At 39.9% G+C, this 14,908-nt stretch overlaps 1 pseudogene; it reads left to right on the forward strand.

Annotated features, from left to right (window-relative positions):
* The first annotated feature begins 112 nt into the window (after positions 1–112).
* Positions 113–11,412, forward strand: LOC126377745 (facilitated trehalose transporter Tret1-like; annotated as a pseudogene).
* The last annotated feature ends 3,496 nt before the right edge of the window (positions 11,413–14,908 follow it).

Genomic DNA, 14,908 nt, shown 5'->3' on the forward strand with positions numbered 1-14,908 from the left:
AATTAAAATTCCGGAGTAAGTACTTTATATGTCGAACTCTCTCTCACATGACCACATTATTTATCGTGTACGTATTCAGGGGTCAACTTTTTGCGAAGCGACGCGACGTTCGCACACGAGCTATAGCCAGTTGTAGTCCGCACGCCGCGACCAACACGTGTAGCCGCCATTTTAAATAATTTAAATTTACAATTCGAATTACTTTATTCGATTTTTGAATGAAAACTTTTTTCTAAATATATTTTTAAACTCCGTACCGGTAATAAAGTGTGGTGACCATATTTTATTATGGTATTTGGACATTTTGGATTGATTTGAATTTGAACATGTGAGAAGCATTATGTTCGTATGTGATTTCTTATCGTGTTAGATTATACTTTAATGTATTTTGGAAACAATGAGGTAGTTGTTTTACTTTTTTTTAGGTAAGTTCTTTTTTTATTTACAAGTACATGAAAATAATAATTTATTTATTTATTTTATTTTATTTATTTTATTTTATTTATTTTATTTTATTTGGGGAGCTTACAGCTAATAAATTAGTAGAAAGCAGAACATCTTATTTAACTGTCCTATTACAACATTAGAAAACATTTCTAGTAAAGTCGTTTCGCTAAACACACACGTATACAAGTGAAATCTGTCTGGCCACAATACATTGGTTTAGGACCTGGACTCTAGGTAGAGCTACAAGACCTTGAAGCCACTCTTGGCAGCCGTAAAATAGCGATAATTTTTTGATAAGCAGGGGGTTAAATGGGCCACAACGGCCTCCGTGGTCCAGTGGTTGAGCGTTGTACTCACGATCAGAAGGTCCCGGGTTCGAATCCCGGTGGGGACAAATCACAAAAACCACTTTGTGATCCCTAGTTAGGTTAGGACATTACAGGCTGATCACCTGATTGTCCAAAAGTAAGATGATCCGTGCTTCGGAAGGCACGTAAGCCGTTGGTCCGGTTACTACTTACTGATGTAAGTAAGTAGTCATTACATGAGACATGTCAGGGGCCTATGGCGGCTCAATAATAACCCTGACACCAGGGTTGATGGGGTTGGTAATACCTCACAATCCATGACATGGCTCATGTAACGACTTCACACTTACATCAGTAAGTAGTAACCGGGACCAACAGCTTTGCGTGCCTTCCGAAGCGCGGATCATTTTATTGTCGGACAATCAGGTGAGTCTGTAATGTCCTAACCAAACTAGGGAAAGTAGGCTGATTGACGTTTATAAAGTTCATTAAATAATAAGGGTATTTGATTAGGTCAAAGATAAATTATAAAATGCTAATCTAGAAATAGAAGCCAAGCTAAGATGATCAAACACGAATTATTTTCGAATTGTATTTATGAATTAAGTAACAAATGAGTACGATATTTGACCGCTTTTATTGATGATGTCAGGACAGTATTTCCGTACAAACTTCAAAGAGAACTTTCGTTATGACTTTTCGTAAAAAGTATCTTATTTGACTGGGTTGTCAAGTAGCGTATTAACCCCGATTTCTGCAGACACCGCCTAATTTTATTTTAAGTTATACTTACCTGTCATTTTCCTTTCCGTCGAAAAGGAAAGGGACGGATGATTGTCAACAAGTAAATTTTAAAACGAATGAATAAACCAGGCGAATAAAATAGACATCTCGCTGTCTGAGAACTGATATTAGGCAGCTAAATTACTCAATTGTATATCAATATTTTATGTTTATTTTTATTTTTTTAAAGAACGTCTAGGGCCCTGTGCCGAGGTTTTTCTTGCAGCTTCTTTTCCCCGGCTATACAGGTTGTGAGAAGCTGCAGTAGTTTTAGGCGGATGAGACGTTCGTTATGTAAAAAATGACGATTCAAAGTGTAACTATGTTACCTACTGAATAAAGATATTTTTGAATTTGAATTTATGTACTCCGTTTGACGTGCTGTCTACTTAACTCTGTCGGGTTATTGGCCGATGTTTTAGATTTCTGGTTAAAATTTACGTGTATTCCATAAATTTTATGGCTGTCTATTACCCGTCCCTTTCTTTTTCAACGGATAAGAAAATGACAGGTATAACTTAAAATAATATTAGATTGCGTCTGCAGGAATTAGCACCATTATATAAATAAATAGACTTATGCTATTACATTTAAAGACCTTAGATACGAGGAAATAGATTAAGTTCTATAAATAGACACTTGTCAACTACATGATATATAAGTTCTAAGATTCTAATCTAGGTTCTTCCTAGATAAACTATTTCCTATACAAGGCTATGGTGAACGTACCTTGTTAGGAAGTCTATTCCTTTTTTATCTGTACCCGGAAACTTTAAGAGTCAAAGGCCTTTATTCTTTGTCGCACATAAACTCACGCCGGTAATCCCTAATCGGGTAGGCAGAGCTACATCAGTAACGGGTGTTAGTGACATCGTAACGGATACTCAAGGGGGAAGATTCGCACCACGATTCTGAGTTAATATCAAGTGGAATTTCCCGTCGACAAATTCGTGTTTTATTTTATTTTATAAATTATTTTCAATTCTATACTTTTGTGATGGAAAATTCCACTTGATATTAACTCAGAATAATCAGCTGGATCACACCTCTCAGTATTCGTTACGATGTCACTTACACCCCGTACAAGTATATACGGTAGTCATACAAGTAGGTATGGGTGTTAGTGACACCGTAACGAATACTGAGGGGGATGATTCAGACCATGATTCTGAGTTGATATCAAGTGGAATTTCACTAGCATGATGATGTCACTAACACCCTGTATACATGATTACCTGAGGCTTTGTCCACCCCATAAGGAATTCCGGGTGTTATTTTATATAAATATGCGAAACTTTAACTTTCCTTCCTCTCTAAGTCTGGGTAGGAACCGGTTTTTAGGGTTCAATAACTTAGACGGAAACACGGGACACTCTAAGAATCTTTTAAGAATAAATTAGAATTCATTGTTGTGTTCCTGAGTCCTGGAGAGTTAAAAAGGTTACATCGAAGCAATTCATCTAAAAAAGCAATATTGCAATTTGACATTTCTGTGCATTGCGCACTAACTTTTAAATGCGCAACTGTCAAATAGCAATATTGCTTTCTTAGACGAATTGCTTCGATGTGGCCATTTTAACCCCCCTGAACTCCGTGATTTTAATAAGGATAAAAACTGTCTATTTCTCACAGTGCGCTATTTCATACAAATTCCATACTCATTTCGTGTTTTGACGTTTAGTAAAAAGTAACTGATTTGACTAGTCGGAAACTAACCTATTAGAAGCTGAACAATGTTTTTTTTATTGTCTGTTCTTCTATCGTGTGGGTTGTGAGGTGGATGACCAACCCCATCAACCCTGATGTGAGGTTTATTATTGAGCCGCCAAAGGCCCCTGACATGGCTCGTGTAACGACTACACACTTACATCAGTAAGTAGTAACAGGGACCAACGGCTTAACGTGACTTCCGAAGCAAGGATCATCTTACATATCATCTTTTTTTTATTGTACGGTCACGAGCATTAATATTTAAACACTTTGATACCATGTCACATTAACTTTTTTGACAAATTGAACTGTAAGTCTCACTAAATGTCAAATACGTTAGTGCGACAGAGTCCTAAAGTGGGTACATTATATTGCTCATGACTGTACCGAACTTGAAAAGTATAATCAAACTCTACATCTTCTTTAATGCCTATTTCTTTACAGAGTGCTGGCTCAGCCAGCAGTGTGATATAAAGGATACTCATAGATTAAAGAACAGAAGCGACACCATGACTGATGTGCCTACACGGACGCGGTGGAAAGCGCCGCCGTTTTTGAGACAGGTAACAAACAGTTCATTCTATCTCCCTCTTCTTCTTCACCTTATTCCGTTCTCACTGAGTTCTAACCTAACCTGAAGATTTGACAGGTCCTGTTTTTGACAGAAGCGATTGCCTGATCTTCTCGCAAAGGAGCGAAGGTTTCGAAAACAGAAAAATCACTTTGTGATCCCTAGTTTGGTTAGGACATTACAGGCTGATCATCTGATTGTCCAAAAGTAAGATGATCCGTGCTTCCGACACGTTAAGTCGTTGGTCCCGGTTACTACTGATGTAAGTACGGAGTCGATACATGAGTCATGTCAGGGGCCTTTGGCGGCTCAATAGCAACCCTGACACCAGGGTTGCTGAGGTTGGTAATCCACCTCACAACCCACACGATAGAAGAAGATCATTATTAATATAAGACCCACGCTCTTGTCGGTGTAGCATTCTCCATTCTTGTCTATCAAAGACCAATTCTTTCCATATGGCTGGCTGTAGTCACACCCGGACACTTCATACAAAACACCTCGTTTTACACAGACACTACACATTGACGTTATCGTACACGCGCAACTGTGTGAGTGACGTCTGACGCCCATACGATTGAAGACTAAAGTAAGACCGAGGGGGTGAGGTAAACCTAGCTCAGCCGCTGGTGGGGGGCGGAGAGTTGCTGTTCTATACGTAGCATTATTCCTTAAGTCGTGCCAGGAACCTTTAGCAACTCAACCCTGATAGCAGGGTTGGTGAGGTCGCTCTTTGACTCCTCTTCCTTATTTTCTTTCAGTTCCTAGCAGTGAGCGGCGTGATCCTCTACATGATCGGGACGGGAGCCAACATCGCGTATCCTGGAGTCCTGCTGCACCAGCTACGACAACCAGGAGCTGCTGTCCATTTAGAACATCACCATGATTCCTGGATAGGTCAGTACGACAGTTTCATAATCTTCTTTTTTCGTGTGGGTTACCAGTCAGGGTTATTATTGAACCCCCAAGGCTTCTGACATGGCTGGCATCACTGACCACGCCGGCGAGGTCAGTATCGGGGTCTTAGCGAAAAACCTTCGACATTTGCACAACCTACAGACGACATTGTATCAAACGTGATCCACGCGAGAGATAGATACAGAAATGTGCCGTTTCGTAGAATGTTCCCAAAGTGGCAATATTCCCGTTGTAAAAACTCTTTAATGGTAACAACACTAGCTGGTTTTCTTTTTCAAATTGTACTTTCTTGGGTCTTATCTGCCTAAAGGGTACTTAGGTAATACGTAAGGGTACATAATACCAGCGCCGCGGCCCGTGCTAAGCACGTGTCACGGCATTATGCTGAGGGAGATCCTTTTTTTTATTTTGGGCGCCTCCATTGTGTATTTAATGTCTGTATTATTTGTCTTTTTGTCTTTGTTTTTGTTTTCTATTTTTTTTTCTGTAATGTAAGTTTGTAAATGTGGCGTCCAATAAGGAAGTAAATATTTTCTTTCTTTCTTTCTTTCTTTCTTTCTAATAAAGTTCTTTTTACATAAGTTTTGTGCCTGTTTACTGCCGGGAAAGTTCCCAAAGAGGGAATATTCCCGAGACTGGCATATCTTTGGATAGATAATGACGTCGTTATTAAAGCAATTCAGAAATGCAATCTGGCAAATTATAGTATGTGCGTAGTTACCTACTAGTTACCAACGAACAGACAGATGTAATTTTTAGCTACACTGTAATTTTCAATTACTTTGTGTTCATCATCTCCCTAGCGTTATCCATTTTTTCACAAGATCCGCTTACCTAACCTGACGATTTGACAGGTCCGGTTTTTTACAGAAGCGACTGCCTGTCTGGTCTTGAAACCAGCCCGTTTCAGGTTAGATCACATACCTCCGGAATACATTTCTCGGGAATGTGGGTTTCCTCACGATGTTTTCCTTCACCGCTGAGCACGTGATAATCATTTATGTTCCAAACGTGAATTCGAAAACAGATTCGAAAATTGGTTATCTATGTTGGGATTCGAACCTGCGAGCTCAAATTGAGAGTCAAGCGTTATACCAACTGGGATACCACGGCTACAATTAGGTACTTTATGTTACAATCTGCAAATTAAAGTACACATAAACAGCCTATATACGTCCCACTGCTGGGTACAGGCCTCCCTTCAATCAACCGGAGGGGGTATGGAGCATACTGCACCACGCTGCTCCAATGCGGGTTGGTGGAAGTGTTTTTACGGCTAATAGCCGGGACCAATGGCTTAACGTGCCCTCCGAAGCACGGAATCATCTTACTTTTTCGGACAATCAGGTGATTCAAGCCTGTAAAGTCCTTACCAAACAAAGGACAGTCTCACAAAGTGATTTCGACAATGTCCCTCCCCATCGGGATTCGAACCCGGACCTCCAGATCATGAGCCTGACGCTCTAACCACTAGACCACGGAGCCTGTTTAAAATTATAGTACATTGTATTTTATTATGTATCTTCTTGTATCGTGTGGGTTTGAGGTGGATGACCAACCTAATCAACCCTGGTGCCACTAACATCCAGTATACATTTTCTCCACAGCGTCAATTTTAGGTCTAGCCTTGATATCCGGGATCCTCGCCGCGCCATTCTGTCTACAGAGGCTGGGCAGAAGACTGACCAACCAGCTTAGCACCCTACCAGCCCTAGGGGGATGGGCATTAATGGCCATGGCGAAAGGACCCGCTGCTATACTCACCAGTCGGTTCTTACAGGTAAATAATACATCTTACACGCCCCGGACACTTCATACAAAACACCTCGTTTAACACAGACACTACACATTGACGTTATCGTACACGCGCATCTGTGTGTGTGTGTGTGTGATGTGTGACGCCCATACGATTCAAGGCTAAAGTAAGACTGAGGGGGGTGAGGTAAACCTAGCTCAGCCGCTGGTGGGGAGCGGAGAGTTGCCGTTCTATACGTGTTATTCCTTATTCTATGATTTTACATAGTGTTATTGACCCCTACATAGTGTAATTGCATAGTGTAATTTTCCTTAGCAAAATTAATATCTTATTGTGTTTTTTTTTTTAAATTTCGATGTTTACATATACTTATAGGTGTTAGTGACTTCATAACAAATACTGAGGGGGATGATTCAGACCATGATTCTGAGTTGATATCAAGTGGAATTTCCTGTCGGAAAATTCATGAAAATTTTAGCGTTTATTTTAATTATTTTCAGTTCCATACTTTTGCGACGGAAAATTCCACGCGATGTCAACTCAGAATCATCCCTCAAAGTTTTCGTTCGATGTCACTAACACCCTGTACTGTATACATCAAGTCACCAATGGACTGGATAACTGATTTCTCGAGCGTTTCGGTTTCAAGCAAAGGTTGCTTGGAAGAGATTGTTACTTAGACAACACCGTTGTCTATTGTGCTTTGAAATTAATTTCGACTTTAATAGAATTCATTTTAACATAATATTTATTTATTTTTTGTGATTTGCCGCAGATGGCATTAACTATTTGGCCGAACAAATGGGGAGCGCTGAAGGCTCTCACCCGGTATGTACAACGTTTAAGACAACAGGCCTGAGGGTGCCTAGTTGGGCGCGAACCTCGGCTCAGGGAGTCGTCTGAGAGGAAAAATATTTGAAAGAATTAATCAACCCTAGTGGGTCGATAGCGATAAGCGCTGAATGAGGGAAATCGTCGACCACGCCGGCGGGGTCGGTATCGGGATCCTGAAGTGTTTGGTGTCGCGAGCTGATTGGCTGCCTCTATGGCTAGAGTAATCGGGTCGTCGGGATCGTATACTTTTCAGTACCGTCCCTAAGCGGGATGTATTCGGAAGCCGCAACTACCAGGGGATTAGGGTGGTGCGGAGCAGAATCGAAAAAACGTTTGGAAGCTAATTTGAGCCATTGGGCAATGGTTGGCAGACCTATGTCAATGTGCAGATTTTCATTGCGAAGGAACCACGGAGCTCCCGTGGCTTTCCGCATGAAACGATTTTGTATTAAGTACCTGTAGACGGTGGATTTGAGAGGGACTCGCATGAGCGAAAACTACCCCTGCATAGGTCATGATCGGACGTTTAACATCATAGAATAAGGAATAATACTACGTATAGAACGGCAACTCTCCGCTCCCCACCAGCGGCTGAGCTAGGATTACCTCACCCCCCCCCCCCCCTCGACCATAGTTCAGACTTAAATCGTATGGCGTCAGACGTCACACACACAGATGCGCGTGTACGATAACGTCAATGTGTGGTGTCTGTAAAACGAGGTGTTTTGTATGAAGTGTCCGGGATGTGCTTATATCCAATTTGATTACGTCATTACATTTAAAGGTTTGTTTTAATTACATTTATCTAAGTACTTTTTTGGCACACTTTCAAATTCCGCTAACAATTAATTGATTGACACTTTTAATTATTAAACCTGATAAATGTATTGACACGGAAGCGAAGGTTAATAATAGAATGTGAAATGAATGTGTTAGTTACATAGTTTATTATGTAAGTAAGTAATTAAGAGCTGCGGTAGCCCAGTTTCCTAGAACAGTCATGAGCAATATAATGTACCCACTTTAGGACTCTGTCGCACTAACATACTTGACATTTAGTGAGACTTACAGTTCAATTTGTCAAAAAAGTTAATGTGACATAATACCAAAGTGTATGCATATTAATGCTCGTGACCGAACGCTTGACTATCACTGCGAGGTCGCAGGTTCGAATCGCAGCACGGGCTTAAACCAATGTTTTTTTTATTGAATTCATGTTTGAATCATAAATGATTATCACGTGCTCAACGGTGACGAAAAACATCGATAGGAAACCCACATACCCGAGAAATGTATTCTTCAGAAGGCACGTTAAGCCGTTGGTACCGGTTACTACTTACCAATTTACGTAGTCGTTACATGAGCCATGTCAGGGGCCATTGGCGGCTCAATAATAACCCTGACACCAGGGTTGATGAGGTTGGTCATCCACCTAACAACCCATACGATAGAAGAAGAGAATTCAATATTATTTTCTTTATTACATAACATAAACAGTCTATATACGTCCCACTGCTGGGCACAGGCTTCCCCTCAATCAACTAGAGGGGTATAGAGCATAGTCCACAACGCTGCTCCACTGCGGGTTCGGGTTGGTGGAGGTGTTTCAACGGCTAATAGCTGGGACCAACGGCTTAACGTCCCCTCTGAGGCACGGATTCATCTTTTCTTTTTTATCTTTCTTAAATCTTCCTTTTTCAAATTCCAGGGCTTCGGAATGGGCCTCCAAGCGGCGGCAGCGCCGGTAACAATCGCGGAATACTCCTCACCGAAGCATAGAGGAGCCTTCCTAGCCACTATTGCCTTCTCCTTCGCCACTGGGATGCTGTTAGCTCACGTTTTCGGAATTTTACTATATTGGAGAACCGCTGCTTTGGGCTGTGGCAGTTTCTACCTTATATGGCTTCCAAAGGCCAATACATCGAATGCCGTAAGTCTTTCCGCTGGTTAAGAGGTGTCAGTGAAAATTCTGAGCGGGAATTGGAGGTTTTACTCAACAGTCAGAAGAATAGGGCTGACAAGAATGTTATTGTAAGGTCTAAATGGAAGTATTACGCTGATATGATCAGAAGACCAGAGTTTTACAAGCCAACTGTGATAATGATGTTTATGTTTATTCTTTTTCAAATATCTGGTATGACTGTGGTTCCGTCGTATACTGTTCCGATGATGGAAGAGCTTACAGGTGGAGGTATAGCTGCTAACACGAGCATGCTTTTGGTGGATTCTGTGCGATTTGTGACAGCCATATTGGCTTGTGTCATTGTTAACAAATACAGTAGAAGGGGAGTCCTATTCTTCGGAGTTATATTGACTGTGGTGTCGCTTTTCATGGCATCTTCTTTACTATTTTTAAGAGATTATGGGTACATACCAGAGGAGTACAAATGGGTTCCGTTAATACCTACTTTAGTCTACATTTTTGGGAAGACATTAGGTATATTGCCTATTCCCTGGGCAATTGCAGGGGAGATATTCCCTTTAGCGTACAGGAGTATAGGCAGTGGTATTTCTGGGATGTTTTTGTCTGTGATGTTCTTCGTTGTGGTGAAGACTGCACCCACGTCGTTCAGGGAGATCGGGGTTAGTGGCACGTTTTGTATTTACGCAATTTGCACCTTTATATGCGGTGGTTTTTTGTATTTTCTTCTACCAGAGACTAAGGGGAGAACTTTATACGAGATAGAGTGCCATTTCAGAGGTATAGAAGAAGATTTAGGGAAGGAGAGCCGGGATAGAGATAGGATGTTGGAGTTAGGGAATTTAGAAGACGGTCGAGTAGGAGATTAAGAGAGACAGAAGCTCTTTATTGGAGCTGGCTCAAAAGGAAGAGGAGATTATTTTGGTTTTATTATTATTGCTTTTAAAGATCATCCGATTACTCCCTGTTAAACAATAACAGTTTGTCAACAATAGCATATACAGGGTGTTAGTGACATCGTAACGAATACTGAGGGGGCTGATTCAGACCATGATTCTGAGTTAATGTCAAGTGGAATTTTCCGTCGCAAAATTATGCAAAGATATGGAAAATAATTTTAAAAACATTACCCGTAAAAGTTTCAGTTACAATGTCACTAATACCCAGTATAACAATATTAAAAAAAAAAACAAAATACAAATACTTACTTAAGTAAGTTAAACATTGTAGCAGGGATCCTGGTTAGTCAAATAAGATCAAAAATATACTTTATTGCACAGAACTAAAATTTCAACCAGACGAAACTTAGTCGACCAGATGCACGGTAAAAAAAAGGTAATATTTGATGAACATGGAAATTAGCATTTTTTGCATTCGAAAATAGGATAATTTTATCACGAACTGTACCTACTTACTTATAATAATAATAATAATAATAAAAGTTTATTTCGGACTTATAAAAAAACATCCATATTTGTTAGTAACATTACAAACTTAAATCTAGTATTAGTAACAAATAAGTAATCGAGGCCGGTTGGACCCCCGATGGCGGCAGACTATACTTGTTTGACTGCGTGCAGTCGTATCCATCGGGCCAGCAACCGTGAGTCCCACCGGTCCGCCAGCACGCGCAGTATGGTGGCTTATTATGTACTTTTACCCAGAATGACTGATGATCACATTTTTGGCAGACTGTACTATTAAGTATACTTATTAAGTACTTAAATATTCTTACAGGGTGTTAGTAATACGTAACAAAAAAAACGGCCTCTGTGGTCCAGTGGTTGAGCGTGCTTACGATCCGGAGGTCCCGGGTTCGAATCTCGGTGGGGACATATCACAAAAACCACGTTGTGATCCCTAGTTTGGTTGGGACATTACAGGCTGATCACCTGATTGTCCGAAAGTAAGTAAGTTGGTTCCGGTTACTAGTTACTGATGTAAGTAAGTGAATAATCGTTACATAAGTAATGTCAGGGGCCTTTGGCGGTTCAATAATAACTCTGACACCAGGGTTGATGAGGATGGTAATTCACCTCAACCCACACGATAGAAGAACGAAAAAAAATTAACACTTCATATCAACTCGGAATCACAGTCTGAATCGTTCCCCAAAGTTATCGTTACGGTTTCGGTTTTAAAAAATAAAAGACATTATAACATTCCAAGTTGTTTTATTTTAAACTTGAGATTAGTTAAGTTTAAAGTTGTTCTAGTAAATTCGTCGATGCTTACTTTCTGACTTCATCTCATCATCATATTTTTACCGACTTCAAAAAGAAGGTTGTAAACGACTGTCGAGTTTACAATTTAGATTCAAAATATTGTATTCATTGAAATATTATTTCTTACTTTTACTAGACAGATTTTGAAGTGGGTTTATTTTATTATTTTTTTTTAGCACATCTATTCCAACGCTTGTATAGCTTTTATACTTCAAGGTGAGGAAAAAAAATGAGGGTTGCCCACGATTTCTCTGGGAACCCATCAACAGAGAGGTTAAAAAGGCCGCATCGAAGCAGAACGTCTATGGCCCTGTGCCGAAGTTTTTCTTGCAGCTTCTTTTCCCCGCTATACAGGTTGTGAGAAGCTGCAGTAGTTTTAGGCGGACGAGACGTTCGTTATGTAAAAATTGACGATTCAAAGTGTAACTATGTTACCTACTGAATAAAGATATGTTTAAATTTGAAAATTCGTCTAAAAAGCAATCATTGCAATTTGACTTTTGCGCATATAAAACTAAGTGCCCAATGTCAACAAAATGTCTAAAACTTTAGATGAATTGCTTCGATGTGTCACCTTTTAACAGGCCCCCTCCTGGTGCCCGGCGTAGCTAGTGAACTTGTTTTAACATAGACAGAATGCAATCGTGGAGCTCGCGGCGCGTAATACGTAATTCTGAACGCTCCCCAGTTTTTAAGCGTTTTTAATAGTTAAAACATTACATTCAGTCTTAATATTATAAAGTTATAAAAGTAATGATAAATGTGACAGTGTGGTGCAAAAAGAAAAGTGAATATTGCGTTTATTAAATTAAGAAATATGATATCATAAATTGATAAAAAGCAATACAAACATAAAAAGTCAATTCAGTGTGGAATTTACGTGGAGGCTGGAGTGGAACATGTTCGACGGCACAAATTCGGACCTTGTTTAGGATCCCTCGCGGAGGGTCCCTGGCTTTGACTCCAAGCGAAAAATCTGGACCCGACTGTACCGGTGTAGGACCAACCATGGAAAGTCAAGCCATCACCTACATAAACGGGGCTTAAAGGAGTCGCCATACTGTGAATGTGGTCACCCGGATCAAACCATTTCTCATATAGTGAACGAGTGCCCTCTGCACCGGTTCCCAGGTGGCATAGCCGAGCTGCATTGTGTGACGGATGCGGCAGACTTGTTTAGGGTAGCTTAAGCTGGATATAATGATCCACGCAGGATATTTTATTTTTGTCTGCCACACGCAATAATAATCATAAAGTAAGATTTATTGACACATAATAATTTATTTAAAATCTATGATAGCCTGTGGGTCTTGCCACCCCATTAGGGATTACGGGCGTGAGTTTATGTATGTATGATTTGATTTAATGGCAATAGGCTCGCCCTCTATTACATGAGCATGAGACTTATACATAGCGAGGACTGGGTGTACTATACATCTCTGCCTACCCCTTCTGGGATATAGGCGTGATGCTATTTTATATCATATATTATTATTATATAATAATAAATTATTTTATATAAATTGGTTTCTAATATACTTAAGTAATAAAATAATCGAACGAATTGGGATTCAAATTATAATCTCACTAATTGAAATATTTCCTACTCATAAAATATACGACTAATTAAGTTACTAAATGGTGCTGATTCCTATATACTTACACCATTTAATTTTATTTTAAGTTATACCTGTCATTTTCTTATCCGCCGAAAAGGAAAGGGACCGGTAATCGACAGGCATAAAATTTATGGAACACGCGTTAGTGTTGGGCAGAAATTAAAAAGCCGTTCCAAAGTCTATATTGGCCAATAACCAGACATAATTAATTGACAGCATAAATTACAAGGATTGCATATGAGCGAGATGCCTATTTGATTCGCCCGGGTATTCATTTTAAAATGAACAGTTGTCAATCATCCGTCCATTACCTTTTCGTCGGATAAGAAAATTACGGGTATAACTTAAAATAAAATTAGGTGTCTGCAGGAATCGGGGCCATTGCCTACATAATGAATTATACATATTACAAATTAATCACTTCTATAGGTATACTTAAAAGCACCTAGACATTAGTAATACTATAGTATTAAGTACAATTTAAAAAAATACTACTTATTCCTTACGCTAATTTATATTTTTAAACGACTTCTAAGGTGTAAAGGCTAAATACCTTGACCACTGAAGCAAAAATCTCCGGTTCGACACCCAGTAGTGAAATTTCGAAAACGAAGTAAAACTTCCACATACTTGGCCGGACAAATGGGGACCGCTGACGGCTCTCATACAGTAGCAACACTCTGCAAGTTCCTTACAGCCTCAGGCATAATTGACAGAAGGGTAGTGGGAGTTAGGTGTATTATTTACAGAAAATTGGGTCTAAAAATGTCACGTTGAAACAATGACTCGTCTAAAAACCAATACTCGTTGCAATTTGACACTCATTACTAAAATAAGAGCCACGCTCTTGTCGGTGTAACATTCTCCATGCTACTTTTTTAGGGAAAAATAGGGCAGTGGTTTCCCTCATACCTTCCGCCCCGCTCTGTCTGACGCGAGTGGGAATATGATACTATCCTAATAAAAGTAATTGCACAATGTCAACCAATGACAATTAGCTTTTTAGATGAATTGCTTTAATGTGGCCTTTTTAAGGCCTTAAGGCACAACCACAGCTTACTAAATAGTGACACAACACTTAGATATGTAAATTTACACAAAATAGGAAAGGAGCTCGGTGGCGCAGCGGTAAACGCGCTCGGTCTGCGATTGTTGAAGTTAAGCAACTTTCGCAAAGGCCGGTCATAGGATGGGTGACCACAAAAAAAAAGTTCATCTCGAGCTCCTCCGTGCTTCGGAAGGCACGTTAAGCCGTTGGCTGCATTAGCAGTCGTTAATAACCATCAATCCGCACTGGGCCCGCGTGGTGGTTTAAGGCCCGATCTTCCTATCTATCCAAAGGGAAGGCCCGTGCTCCAGCAGTGGGGACTGGGGACGTTAATGGGCTGGTGATGAGAATAACAAAGAGTCAATTTAATCGAAAAAAGTCTGTCTCGAACGGGTCTTGAACGTAATTACCTAATTTGTGCTTGACTCGCAGCTCTTGTTAAGCCGAGACGAGCGTGTTACGTCTATGCTAATTATAGTTAGCTTAGCATTAAAACTGGTGCTGATTCCAGTATACACCATCTAAATTTATTTTAAGTTTAACCTGTCATTTTCTTATGCATTTTATTAAGGAAAGGAACGGGTAATCGACAGAAAGCCACACGTAAATTTTATGCAGAAATTTAAAAAATCCTCTCATAATTTTACATTGGCCAATAACCCGACAGAATTAAGTGAACAGCACACGTCAAATTTTATACGCCCGGATTATACATTAATTCATTTTTAAATTAACAATCGTCAATTATCCGTCCCTTTTTTTCGGTAG

This window comes from Pectinophora gossypiella, chromosome 24 (assembly GCF_024362695.1).
Source record: "Pectinophora gossypiella chromosome 24, ilPecGoss1.1, whole genome shotgun sequence".
In the NCBI taxonomy this organism is placed as follows: Eukaryota; Metazoa; Arthropoda; class Insecta; order Lepidoptera; family Gelechiidae; genus Pectinophora; species Pectinophora gossypiella.